Source organism: Tamandua tetradactyla, chromosome 12, assembly GCF_023851605.1.
Source record: "Tamandua tetradactyla isolate mTamTet1 chromosome 12, mTamTet1.pri, whole genome shotgun sequence".
NCBI classification, from domain to species: domain Eukaryota; kingdom Metazoa; phylum Chordata; class Mammalia; order Pilosa; family Myrmecophagidae; genus Tamandua; species Tamandua tetradactyla.
Genome location: NC_135338.1, coordinates 21,448,055 through 21,462,677, shown reverse-complemented (window position 1 = coordinate 21,462,677; position 14,623 = coordinate 21,448,055). Strand labels below are relative to the sequence as shown.

At 41.4% G+C, this 14,623-nt stretch overlaps 1 long non-coding RNA gene across 1 annotated transcript; it reads right to left on the bottom strand.

The window, feature by feature from the left end:
- Positions 1-4,018: 4,018 nt before the first annotated feature.
- LOC143651258 (uncharacterized) lies at positions 4,019-8,624 on the bottom strand. The gene is made up of 3 exons (XR_013159935.1): positions 8,383-8,624; positions 6,741-7,021; positions 4,019-4,237 (listed from the first exon to the last, which is right to left on the bottom strand). It is a non-coding gene; the product is annotated as an uncharacterized LOC143651258 (long non-coding RNA).
- Between the last annotated feature and the right edge of the window lie 5,999 nt (positions 8,625-14,623).

Genomic DNA, 14,623 nt, shown 5'->3' with positions numbered 1-14,623 from the left:
ATGCAAATGTTCTAAGAAATGATCATGATGATGAATATGCAACTATGCGATTATATTGTGAATTACTGATTATATATATAGAACATAATGAGTGTATGTTAAGAATGTTTGTGTTTCTTTATTGTAATTTTTTAAAAAATTAATTAAAAAATTGATTTGGTGTTTTTTGAAAACTAAAAAGCCATACAGGTACTCCAATTTGAATTCTATGAAATTGAGCTGAATGAATATGTTCTTGAAGCCATTCTAATTCTTTTTCAGCTTGAATGTTTAATTTTCTGGGACTATCTAACTCAGGATCTCTTTTAAAGTATCAAATAAATAATGTAAGGTATAAGTAGGTATTCTGAGCATGGGTCATAACCAATTAATATCTCCTGATAAATTTTGGAAGTCATTTAGTGTTTTTAAATGATCTTTCCTTATTTGAACCTTTTTGAGGAGTAACAGTAGTTTTATTTACTGTACTGCCCAAATATTTATATGGAACTGTTTTTTGAATTTTTTTCTGGTGCTATTTCTAATCTTACTTTATTTAGTCTTTATTCTAAGCTTTGAAAAGAAAATTTTAACTGTTCTTCTTATTCCATGGCTACTAAAATACCATCCATGTAATGAATGATATATGCTTCAAGGTATTTGTCTCGGATAGGTTGCAAAGCCAATCCAACATATCTCTGGCATATTGTAGGGCTATTTAACATGTCTTGAGAAGAACTTTCCATGGATATCTATGTACTGGCTTTTGCTAATTGTATGTGGACACAGTAAAAGCAAATTTCTCTTTATCTTACTCTGCTGAAGGTAAGGTAAAGAAGCAATCTTTTAAATCTATCACAATAATAAACCAGTTTTGAGGAATCACAACTGGTGTGGATAAGCCAAGTTGTCACAGTACCATAGGTTTAATTACAGCAGTAAGTTTTCTTAAATCAGTTAGCATTCTCCATTTTCCCAATTTTTTTACAACAAACACTGCAGAATTCCAAGGACTATGAGATTCTCCTATATGTCCTGCTTTAAACTGTTCTTGAACTAACTGAGTTAGCACCTGTAATTTTTCTTTAGATAAGGACCACTGCTCAACCCATACAGGCTCATTTTTTTTCCAAGTTAAAGGTATGGGTTGGGGTGTAATGTCAGCAGCAGCCTCAATTATAAATTTGGATAGCCAAGGCTTTTGCAAAAGCTTTGTCCTTGAATATTAAAATTTTGTGAGGGGCTTTGAAATGAATTATAACCCACATTTTTCATTATGCCCTTTACTGTGGAAGCTAAGAATGGAATGTTAACATATGCTCCCTTTTGTTCTAATAAGTCTCCACCCCGGAGATTTATTACTATATGTTGGGCGTGGATGAGACAGAGGTCACATGCTTGCTGCAGAGATATAACAAAGCTGTCTTTGTGGTAATAGGCACCTGATGTCCTGAAAAGGCTATGTGTTACAAAGCTGCTTGAGTCTGGGATATAAGGAGACCTTGGGAAACTGGTGTAACTTTTGACTCATCCAGGCCCAGGGAATCAGATGGTTCAGCTGGTACTTCCTCCTCCCCAATTCTTCAGTTACACTTTTGTTACTTTCTTTACCCCACAGCCCAATAAAATAAGCCATGCTGAACTTCTTGGGGTCTATGGGTCTTCATCAGAGCTCAGAGTCCCACCTGGTCTCAGCTTTAACTATATCTTTGTCTCTTGTCTTTCTTTCTTAATTCACTGTCACCTCCCTTTAGTCCTGACACTGAGCCATACTTGTTGTGGCACTATGTCCAGAACATAAAGCTGAATGGTTCCTGTTTGACCATCTGGCCCTTTACAAGATAGGATATTAACACTTTGTTGGACAATGTTAACCATGCTGATTCCATGTTTACATGGAATCAGCTGGCTTAATGTTTGCACAGACCAGCTCACTGGCCTGTATTTTAAAGCGATGATAGTAATGTTTGCTCCTGTGTCTACAAGTCCTTTAAAATATTTAATTTCAGTCTGTATGGTGCATTTGGATCTTTCTCTTGTTAATAACTCTTGCCAGTATACTTCTTGTTTTCCAGTACTGCCAAATTCTCTCATCCTTTTCTTTCCTGAATGACCCATTTTATATATGGTAAAATTAATAATTGAGCAATCCAGTCTCCTTCTACAATTTGATATGGACCTTGCAGTGAAATCATAACTTGAATTTCATCCTTATAATTCTCATCAATCATTCTTATATGAACAAATATGCCTTTACTAGTTAAACTGCTTCTTCTTAGCATGAGTCCTACTGTTTGTGCAGGAATAGGGCCATATATTTCCATTTTAATTTTTGAGGATTAGATTTCAGGAACCAGCATAATAGTTTCAACTATAGGTGAATCTGCTGCACCACTCCTGCTGGTTGCAGGGGGTGGATCTTGGACACATCGTCAGGGAAAGTTTATACTGCATATTGCATCCATCTGGCATTGTTTTGGCAGGGACCCTGAGCTGGCCCCCATATCCAGTTTCCAGATAACCAATTTCCTTCAATATCAAAATGAAACCTACATTAATTGCTTCAAGGATAACCTTTTTGACATTTAGAACATTTTCTGGGAGCATTTCTTCTTTATCTAACTTCCAAATTACCATTATTAGTTTTGGAATGAGCTCCAAAATTATTTCTAGTTTTGCAATCTTTTTTCATGTGTCCAAATTTTCCACATTTGAAACATTTCCCTTTTTGGGACCCTTTTATGTTCATTCCAGCAATAGCTTCAGCTAACATTTGCATTCTATGTGGTTCAGAACCAATGTCTCTGCAACATTTAAGATAATCTTCTAGATGTCCTCCAGCAGTTTAATAGGGCATAAAGCCTTTTGACATTCAGGATTAGCATTATCAAAAGCAAGCTTTTGTAATAACAAATCTCTTAGTTCACCTGAGATACTGATTTTTCTATATTATCTTTTAATTGAGGTATAAAGTCTGTACATGGTTCATTAGTTCCTTGTAAAATTTTTTATAAAAAAAGGGGTAACAGTCCCAGGAGGAGTAATTTGTTCCCAAGCTCTGATACAAGCAAGTCAAAGTTGAACAATAGCCACATCATTGTACTGTACCTGAACTCGAGCCCCAGCTTATGGTCCAGTGCCCATAATCTGATCTGCTGTGACTGGCACTGGTGGCTGTGCATAGCATTTTGAGCTGCTTGATGATTTACTTCATCTAATAGACAAATTTTTCATTGCAAAAACTGAGCAGCTGTTAAGGCAGCATGAGCAAGTATCTCCCAGTCCCATGGAATTAATCTCTCAGACTGTGTTAGTCCTCTTAAAAGTCCCACAGTATATGGAGAGGAGGTGCCATATTGAGTACAAGTGGTTTTTAACTCTTTTAAAATTTTAAAAGGAAGAGGTACATGCTCAAATCAGTGCCCTCCTTGAGGAAATTGGTCATTAGGAGGAATTTGAGTAAATAGTATTGGAAACATATTAGCTTCCAGATACCCCACTAATTGAGCTTGTCAAATTCCCAGTGAGACCATTGGCCCTTTAGGAACCACAACTGAAAATCATGGTGGACATTCATCTGTTACTTTGTTGGGAAGAGCAAAAGGAGGAGGACTCTGAGTATATTCTGGTTGTTCAAAATAAATTCCTTTATGGGATAATTTATCTACAGGGGGTAAATGAGGAAATGCCTCAGAATGAAAAGAAGTGTTTTTTTCCTCCCTTTGTATTTCATCTGCAGCCTCAGCTGGCCCATCACTTTCATGGTCACTGTCAAGTTCACTTTCTGAATGTTGAAGTGGTTGTAATACAGGTATAATTAAATTACACAATACCAAATAGAACAGGAATATTTTCCTATTTTTTAATATAGGTCTATTTAACAGACCTATACTTGCCTGTAAACCTTTTTGAATTCCTTTATTACTTCATGCACTATTTAAGTTCTTCAGTTCCTCTTTCTGGAAACCAATGGCATTATTTCTGAATAATGCAAAATAAATCTGTGAGTTCATCCTTTTTTATTTTCACCCCATTTGCCCTTAACAAAGTATATAGCAAGGTTTTATATTCAGCATGTAAAGAAGAATATTGCCCCATTGTAAACCTGATTAGCACATTCCCAGAACAAAACTTTTTATCAAGTTCTTGGAGTCCAGACTCTCCCTCCTTCTGGGTCTTGGTGACATGACAAAATCCTCTCCAATCTACTGGAGCCTTTCCTTCTGTCCCTGTTTGGGTGCCAGTTGCCAGGATTTCCCTGGAGAGCAGGGGAGAAGAAGGGGCACCATACAGGATTAAGAAATGACAGACACAGGTGCAAGAGCAAGAGCCCCAAATAAACTGACATCCACTTATAATTATGCTCTTATTTGGGAACTGCTTTATGGAGTATAATCAAAGTAAGATTATTTTTGAACAGCTGTCATGCCTGCAACCCTACAAGGTTTGTTTCCGAGCTCCTTGTCTCAGGAACTGTTTATTTCTTATCAGCGTGCTCTCTATTCAAGTCTCTACTGGCTCTTGAGTCAGCATCCTTGAGAACATTTGCTTCAGCAGTTTTCTATGTCACCTGAGCATGGTGTTCCAATGCTCATGCCCTCAGCTGACAGCCAACCACTTAAGCCTCCAGAGAGCCATCTCCAACAATGATCTCATTCTAGTAGAGCAGGAGGTATATATGTGTAGATTAAGTCTAACCAGAAATACATGGACAGTAACCCACATGTATCATTGAAGCTAATTATGTCCTTTCAAAATGAAAAATCAGTTTTGAAGCCTGAAATCAAATTCTTTAATAAGCTACTTTTTTTTTCAAAACCATTGCTTAGGTTTATAGTTTTATGAGATTGAATTTTAGGCCACTTACCTAAAGTAGAAATGGCAAATGGTGAAATTATTAAAAAGGAAGTTTCCTACATCTATGCGTGTAGTTTACATGAGAGCTGATTTCCTTGAGAGGGATGTGGGATCAGAAGGAAAGATCATTCTCTCTTGGTAAAGGACTGACCACTATAATTGGAATATGGTGTCTGCAAAATCCTTATCATGCTGATGGACCACCTGCCAATAGGGTAAACTATTAATACTTGTGCCCAGACAGAGGGTAAGGGAGAGCTCGTGACACTGTTTCTTCAAGTGAACTCACGAAAGGATGTTAGACTAGTTCTACTGCCTAATGAAAGAAAAAGGGAGAGGGATAGAATGAGAGAAAAGAACCCCCTGAACCCAGGACAGTGCTCTCTTCTCAGACATCTTGAAGGAGAGGGGTCCCAAGCTCTGTGCAGCCAGGCCCCTCCCCTCTTGCTGTGTCCTCACAACTGGGTAGAGGCATAGTCATGTGGGTCTTGGCACAGAGGGTCACTTGTAACTTCAAGGACCACAATCTAGTGATCAAAACTAATTTTTTATGCACAGGATCCATGTTCTAGTAGGCAAGCTGCTGGAATGTGATGTACCAGAAACAGAATGGCTTTTAAAAAGGGGAACTTATTAAGTTGCAAGTTTACATGTTCTAAGACATGAAATTTTCAAATTAAAGCAGGGTATAAAAATGTCAAATCTAAGGCATCCAGGGAAAGATATTTAGGTTCAAGAAGTCTGATGAAATTCAGAGTTTCTCTCTTAATTGGAAAGGCACATGGTGAACATGGCAACGTCTGCTAACTTCCTTTCCAGGTTTCTTGTTTCATGAAGTTCCCCCAGGGGCACTTTCCTTCTTCACCTACAAAGGCCTCTGGCTGAGTGGGCTATCATGACTCTTATGGCTTTGTGATTCTGAAGTTTTTTCCAAAATGTTTCCTCTTTTAAATACTTCCAGTAAATCAATCAAACCCCACTTGGTACAGAGGGAGTCACATCTCCCTCGAATGATATATTAATATCCACAATTGGGTGAGTCACATCTCCATGGAGATAATCTAATCAAGTTTTCACCCTACAGTACTTAATAGGGATTAAATGAAATGGATGTCTGCACAAGATGGATGAGCATTAAAATTTTTGGGGAGTACATAATTTTTTCAAACCAGCACAATTCACAAGACCTGAACAATATTTAACATGTCAATCAGGATGATGAGATCATGAAAGGCTGCCCTAATTGTTTCTAGTCTGGGGTTTTCATTCCTGTGGTTTGTGGTCATCCCCCTACAGGGGCAGGTGGTCAGGGGCCCTCCCAGGAACCTGATTTTCTTTCTCAAGGTGCAGCAACACCCCCCACAGTCAGCTGGCAGAACTGTCATCCTCAAAGCCCCAGAGAATTCTGCCAGAGGATTTTCCCAAACACTCTCCTCAGACTGGCTCCCCATCTATGCAGAAGAGTTTGTATTTCAGGCCTGAGGTTCTCAGGTCCTTCTCTTTTCTCCTTCTTCCCCAGTGACCTTGAGATTTTAACTCCCTCCATCTGTCCCTTCCCTTCTCTGTCAAATATAACTCAAGTGAGGTCAATGATCTGAGGAGCATTAGGGAGAGCATGGATGGGTCACCATGGGAGACCCTGGGTGTTGCCATGATCAGAGACTCTCACAGCATCCCAAGAGAACCCTCTGTTCCATGACACAGGTTCACATTGGGGTAAATGGAGGGGGAAACCACCCCTCATACATCTTAGGTCCCAGGTCAACTAGGGAATGGACAAAGGGCTGGTCTGAATGCACATGAGTCTAACCTTCATTGCCCATCTGGACCATCCTGGAGGCATTTGTATGAGCTGAGCAGCTCTAATATATCATCTGAGCTAGTACCTGGAAATTCTCACTCACCACATCTCTGAAATTCTTCCATTTTGAGGCCACATCACATATGAACTGGTTTTGACCCTTGACTCCTGTTATTTTGCCTCTGAACTTTCAGGTCATTGAGAACACATACTCTTCCCCATGGAGGATGGATGTAGCTTGTTCCCCACTCACTTCTGAATCTCCACCTGGACAAGGACTCCCTGGGCTTCCAGCTGACAGTGCAGAGTAGCCCCCTGGGGTCAGCAAAGAGTCATCTGGCAAAGCCCCTGGGATGGGACCCTCAGCATCGGGGAGATTCTGACCTGCAGGGAAGGTTAGTGGTAGAGACCTCAGATTGAAGGAGCAGGTTCTTATTTCTACACAACAAGTCCTTGAAAGTGACATACAAATCCTTATGCCTTGGAGAGTCTCCTCTCTGGCTATTCAAGTTGCTGCTTCTTCCTCTGTACACAAGTATAGGCATTCACTTCCCCTCCCAGCCCATCTGGATGTACTAAATCAGTGTAACTGTCCCTAAATGCCCCATCCTCCCTGTGGTCCCAAGTTCCCCATTTCCAACTCCTTTGCAGCTGCTTCTTGCTTTCCACTGACCTATCCAAGGTGCTCACAGCCAAAGGCAGACTCAGTCCTTCCTCAGGACCCCCAGGGGAAGTTGACAGGAATAAGTTTGATTCTGGCTCTACAACTTCATATTAGGGTCAGGGATATGCACTGCCCTGCTCCTAGTGCCCTCCTACTTTCACCTGTGCAAGAGGAGGTGAAAGTCACTGCACTGAGTCCTTAAATGTCAAATAACACATCATACTAAAGTTTCCAAAGGTGGAGTTTGGGGAAGACCTGAAATCTGAGCCCCTTCATAAAGTGTTTGTGGGTTTAGGGGTGGACACCTTTGGGTCTCATGTGATCCAGGTGAGCAGAGGAAGGGCCTGGGAATAGGGTACTCCCAGCATCACACTGTGACTCCATGGCCACCTCCAGGACAGGACTTAGGACCATCCTATGAAGAGGGATGTCAGATTCCCTGTAAAATGCAGACACAAGTCCCCTCTGAGCACTGTGGTGGCCTGGACCACCCATGAGTAATGCCCAGACAGGGCCTGGGGGTAGAGATGAGCCTAGACTCAGGAGACCCACAGTGGGATGAACTGAGGGGCTGAGGGTGCATATGCAGGGACAATCCCTCTCCCTCTCTGTGTTCCTGAAGGCTGAGCCCTTTCCTGAAAGCCACAAAGCTCCTTCAGCAGTCAACCCTGAGCTCAGGTTGATTTGCATAACTGAAGTTCTCCTTGACCAGGGAAAAGAGAGACCTGAGGGAATGCTTCCCATCACTGGGGACTCTGGGAGTAGATCTGGGGGGCACCTGCACCATGGCCTGGACCCCCTTCCTCACCCTCCTGGCTCACTGCACAGAGGCTGGTCCCAGGGTCACCCATTTCTCAGTGCTTTGCTCCCTGGGTTGTGATCCCCAGAGAACACTGCATTTGCAAAGAGAGGGGGTGGGTTACTATAATTCCATCAAAGGCTCCTTCCACCAGTGGAGCCCTGGGCCATTGTCTCAGGGGCTGATGTGAGGGGCTGCCATGTAGGGTCCCAGAATCCTGGAGATCAAACCAACAAGACATGTACAGCAATCCCCAAGGGAGAGCCCCTCAATACCACCTACCTCCTATTTTCTCTCTTGCAGATTCCATGACCTCCTACACACTGACCCAGCCACGGTCAGTGTTAGTGGCCATGGGAAAGATGGTCAGGTTCACCTGCTCTGGAGATGGCATTGGGGGTAAATGCTTCTTTTGGTACTAGAAATAGCCAGGCCAGGTCCCTGAGCTGGTCTTATATGGAGATAGCAGCCAGCCCTTGGGGATCCCTGACTGATTCTCTGGCTCCAGTTCAGGGAACATGGCCATCCTGACAACCAGAGGGCTTGAGGCTGAGGTTGAGGCTATGGTTGTTAGGTGTGGGATAGTGACATCAGTGCCATCTTCAGTGACACAGGTAGATGGGGAAATGAGACAAAAACTCATTCCCCTGTCTTGGTCTCCCTCTCTCTCAAGCCCCAGGTAGACTAAGGACACACAGCATTTCATCTCTTAACTTCTGTGTCTAATTTGTCTTCTTATAAAGGACTATACTAAGGGGATTAAGGACCCGCTTGAATGGGATGGGTCACATCTCAATTGAAATGAACTTATCACAGTTCCCAGCTAAAATAGGTCTGCAAGTTGATGAGTGAATTAAAAGGACATGACATCAGTTTGTTCCATCGTAAAGTGCTCAGGTCACTTTGAATGATCAACTCTCAGTTTCCAAAGACCATCAAATACCCTGTTGATCGAGTAACACTAAGTTGATAAGTGTGAAGGGAGATTGTGATTTGACAGAAGGGGGAGGACGGGGTGGAATCTTATAGGATTTCGGGATATGCATATGAGTGGACTAAGGCAAATCTTTCAAGAGCGAACTGACCTGTATTTAACCCCAACTAAGACTAATAACATGAGCTTGGTCTTTAATTAAATCTTAAGACAGCTTTTGTCTGATGGGTGTACTGTTTGTCTAGGTGATAACTTTTACTCATGTGTGCAAATTATTTATATGGATAATTGATATTCAGTAATATCTGAAGAAAAAGTGATGGGTTTATTGGTTTACCACCTTATCCTCCTAAGCAAGATATCCTGGGACTAACAGTTACCTCTTGACACCAGAGGTCTCAGTTCTTAGAACGAATAAATACTCATTCCAGGACTAAAAATTAGAGTGAAAAGAATGGAGTGATACCGACATACATAGCTCAGCATGCAAGATGAGAAATGCTGCATCTTGTGGTTCCTTCCTGTAGGATCAGTTTCACCCTTTGATGGAAATGGCCACATGACAGGCCAAGAAGGTTTTGAGGGGCTGGTTCCAGATGGAGAGAACAGATTGCCTCAAGGTTCACGGCATGGCCACCCACTATTTTAGGACCTCCCCACCTTATCCTTCCTGACTCCTCCCTCCCTCTGCAGGAGATCACCTTCAGGTCCCATGATGCTCTGCTGTCTTCCTCATTCCATACACTCTCCCTCCTCCAGTCCTGGCCATACACCCAAATATTTCCAGCAGCATCTTCCCAGGTCCCCTTCCTCTTCTGCTTATGGTCATTTGCTGACTCCACTTCTCCACTGTCTTTCCCCATCTTCTGTCTTTGCAAAACCTCACAGCCTGTTCCTCTACACTTTCTCAGGTTCCTCTCTCTGCTTCATGCCCAGACCCCACCCAGGAGGCCAGTCACAGCAACTCTATCAGAATCTTATTTCTCCACTCAGCTGCACTGTTACACAGGCCTCACACCACATATGCTCTGAAGACTTCTTGTCCTGGACGGCCAAAGAGAGTCCAGGAGACCTGCCTGATCTTTGGGGGTCTTCCCCAGTGACCCCTGAAATAGGTCAGTAAGACTCCTTAGGAAACATCGGACCACTCAAGCTTCTGATGAGAACTTCTGAAGCCTTTCTAGGGTGTTTCATCCTGGCCACCACACACTCTACCTGATTGAGTCTCCCATATGGATAGAAACATTTCTGACCCAACTGGTATTGGAACACTACTTCCTATATCATTTATCATCTGAATTGAATGACTTGGTGTGCTGGTTTTAAAAGATGTATGTGCCTGAGAAAAGCCATGTTTTAATCCTAATCCCATTTTGTAAACACAGCCATTTCTTCTAATCTTTATTCAGCATTGTATGTTTGAAACTGTAATTAGATCATTTCCCTGGAGATGTGATTTAATCAAGAGTGATTATAAAGCTGGATTAAGTGGAGACATGTCTCCACCAATTTGGGTGGGTCTTGATTAGTTTACTGGAATCCTATAAAACAAGAAACATTTTTGGATAAAGTGGGAGATTCAGAGAGAGCAGAGCAGAACAACATAGCCATGAGAAGCAGATTCCACCAGCCAGCGACCTTTGGAGATGAAGAAGGAAAATGCCTCCAGGGAAGTTTCATGAAAGGGGAAGCCAGGAGAGGAAGCTACCAGATGATGCTGTGTTCACATGTGCCCTTCCAGTCGGGAGAGAAACCCTGACCATGTTCACCATTGCCTTTCCAGATGAGAGAGAACCTGACCGTGTTCGCCATGTGCCCTACCACTTGAGAGAGAAACCTGAACTTCATCGGTTTTCTTGAACCAAGGTATCTTTCCTTGGATGCCTTAGATCAGGCATTTCTATAGACTTGCTTTAATTGGGACATTATCTCAGCCTTAGAACTGTAAACTAGCAATTTATTAAATTTCCCTTTTTAAAAGCCATTCTGTTTCTGGTATATTGCATTCTGGCAGCTAGCAAACTAGAACACTTGGTGTGCCAAAGAAAAACTCAGATTCAGTTTTAACATTGAGGAAAGAATTTATTCATTCATTCATTGAATTGTAGTCCTTTTACTGAAATTAAGGTTTCAGAGGAACTGACTTCATATTTAAAATGGCAACTGCTACAGACAGTATCTGAAGAGTAAAATCAGATATTCATGTTAATTTGTTTTATTCTTCATAGAAAAAATCATTCTATCTCATGACAGTCACTTACACATGGGTGATTCTTGCCTGCAGAGGGCAGTGTTGCCATAAAATTGACCTTGAGATGTCTACACCTGGCTGGAAATGCGATAGAGGCACCTAGTGTGTTAGGACAAGCTATGAAACTGCAGCTTGCAGTCTGAGGACATGGCTTCTTCTGTCAAATGGGGGTAATAACAGTGACGAAGCCCACAGTGACATAGCACAAGGGGAAGTGAAACACAGATGCTGCTTCCCTGAACATGTCCCTCTCACTCTCAAACCCCAGGAGGGCTCTAGACAAACAATGGGCAGGTCTAGCCCAGTTCACCTCGAAGTGAGACCTCAAGATTGTCCTTTCCTTCTAGCTCTCTAAGCAGGCCCTTCAGAGCATGTTTCAAGGGTGGGCTTCTAGCTGCCAGACTGGACAGCTTGGGGCTTACTCTGCTGGGCTGTGAGATGGGAAAGAAGCTCTGAAAGGAAGAATCTACAGGATGTGACATCTGCATTGGTTGTTAAGCTCCTGGAATGCAATAAATAAAAAATGGGATGGCTTTTAAAAAGTGAATTTAAGAAGTTGCAACTTCACATTTCTAAGCCTATAAAAATGTCCTAAGGCAACCAAGGAAAGATAATTCAAGAAAGTCCAATGGGTTTAGAATACCTCTGTCAACAAGGAGGACACTTGGCTGGCATCTGCTGGTGTCTTTGGCTTCTGATTTCAAACAGCTTTTCCAGGGTCATTTTCTTTCTTCATCTCCAAAGGTCTCTGGTGATGGGTGCTCTGTCATTTCTACTTTCCTAGTGTCTGCATTGGCTCTGTTACTTCTTCACAATGTTTCCCCCTTTAAAGGACACCATTAAACTAATCAAGACCAACCTTGATGAGGTGGAATCAAATCTCCATCTAATCAAAAACTCACACCCATAATTGACCATGCCACATCTCTGTGGAAATGATCTAATCAGAAGTTTCTGCCTTACAGTATCGAATCAGGCTTAAAATAAATGGTAGCTGGGGCCATGGTGGCACAGCAGGCAGAGTTCTCACTAGCCATGCCAGAGACCCAGGTTCGATTCCCGGTGCCCGCCCATAAAAAATTACAAAAAAATGGCAGCTGGTTTCCAGGAAGATGGCAGACAGGGGTGGAGTGAGTTCAACGCCTGCTCTGTGAAATAAGATGGGAAGAAAACATCCAGGTCTGTAGGTCTCAAGATGTGAGTAGTCTAGGAGGGTCTTTAGGCAGTTTTTGGGGGGAGGAAGATTGGAAGGGAGCGTGTGGGTCGGGTGACCAGGATCCCCACCAGGCAAGCTGCTGCGCACCAGGGAGGCAGGATTGGAGGGAACTGAGCCATCCTCAGCTCCAGCTTGCACAGCTGCCGGCTGGCCGGGGAAACCTCCCCACGTGGTTGTGGTGGGCACCACCAGCAGGGAGCCCAGAGGCCGATGATCATCCACTGCAAGGCAGAGCTCAGTGTGGGGAGAGGGATCACCTGGTCAGTGGGGGGAATAGCCGGCCACAGTCATGGTGTGTGGCAGGCCCACCAGCGCTGCACATCAGTCGATTATCTTATCCCCCAGGTGCTGGTTGACTCCTTCCCCTGGTAGACACCCACTGGCTGGTTGCCATGGTGGAGCAGACCCTTGTTGAGCTCACTGACCTCAAAATAAGGAAATAAAGAAAGTATTCAGTAGGTCATTACTATAACAATGCAGATATTTGTAAGAACTTTCTATAAAGTTCAAATGTTGAGAACATTCACAGTTTTGACAGCTGATCAAATGGTATCTAAGTAAGTTTTTTTTTTCTAAGTAAGTTTTTAATACTTAGAATTTAAGAACTTTTCTATCCACAATCTGTAGCTTTTTCTCTTGTTGCCTTAACTTTAAATTGGTTTACAAAACTTACTGCACAAACACAAGCTTTACGATGGTTATATGGATATTTATTTAAATATCCCTATTGGTTAAGCTAACTAAGATATCCATTTTTGGTGGTCCTAGTGTTTTTTTTTTTTTTTTTTACTTTTTTATTGTATAATATAACATACATACTAAGCAAAGAAGTAAAAAGTAGTTTTCAAAGTACTTTTCAACAAGTAGCTACAGGACATATCCCAGAGTTTGTCATCGACCACCATACCATCATCTCAGATTTTTCCTTCTGGCTGATCTGGAACCTTGGAGGCTAGAAGGAATATATATATATATATATATATATATTATCATCACTTTTTTTTCCTTTTTTGTGAAAAATAACATATATACTAAAAAACAATAAATTTCAAAGTGCAGCACAACAATTAGTTGTAGAACAGATTTCAGCTTAGATGGGTTACAAATCCACAACTTGAGGTTTTTATCTAAAATTTGGTTTTTACTCCTAGCTGCTTTATAATATTGTGTTTTTATTAGGCTTTTACTCCTAGCTACTCTAAGATACTGGAGACTAAAGGAAATATCAATATAATAGTTCAGCAATCATACTCGTCTGTTAAACCCTACCTTCTTTGCATAACTCCACCATCATTCTAAAAATAATCATGGTGATGAATACACAACCATGTGATGATATTGTCAGCCACTGATAGTATACTTTGAGTGGACTGTATGGTGCATGGAAATAACTCAATAAAATGTTTTAAAAAAATATATAAAATCTATCTATATCCTATTTAAGAGAGACATCTTTGATCCAAGAACACAAATAGATTAAACAGGAAAGGACAGGGAAAAAAGCAAGCATATTGATTTCCTGACTAGGGTTACACTAGCCTCATGCATCAACTATTGACTATGCATTTGATTCATACTGGTATTGTTCATTTAAAATAGCAAATATTGAAATATGTGGGTTCTCCATCTAATCCATAGGAAGCCCAGCATGAATCTTCAAATTCTGTACATAAATGCTGACCTCAGGTGTACAATAATCAGTTGGAACCTGTGTAAATAGTCAAATAATAATAAGCTAATTATCTGCATATTTTCATATGCAGAAATGTCATAGTATCTAAGTAAGAAATAAGTAGCAATCCTATCTATCAATATCAAAGAAGAAAATAAAGTATCTTTCCAGATGTGCACACTTATCACTATAACAAGAGGCATACAAATTTTAAGGTTTCACAATCAGTTGAAAAACAGCAGTTATTCTGGCAACATATTCTTATTAGCATCTAGTCCATTATTTTCTAGAATACATGATATAGAAGGCATTCTAAAACTAACTGTCAGGTACATTATGGGGGCTTAATAATCATAAAAAAATTGTAATTAATCAGTGATGATTCTGACATTAACCTTAGAATCATGATCAGAAAGAGTAAAAGGTAATGTCAAACAACAGTGAATCAAC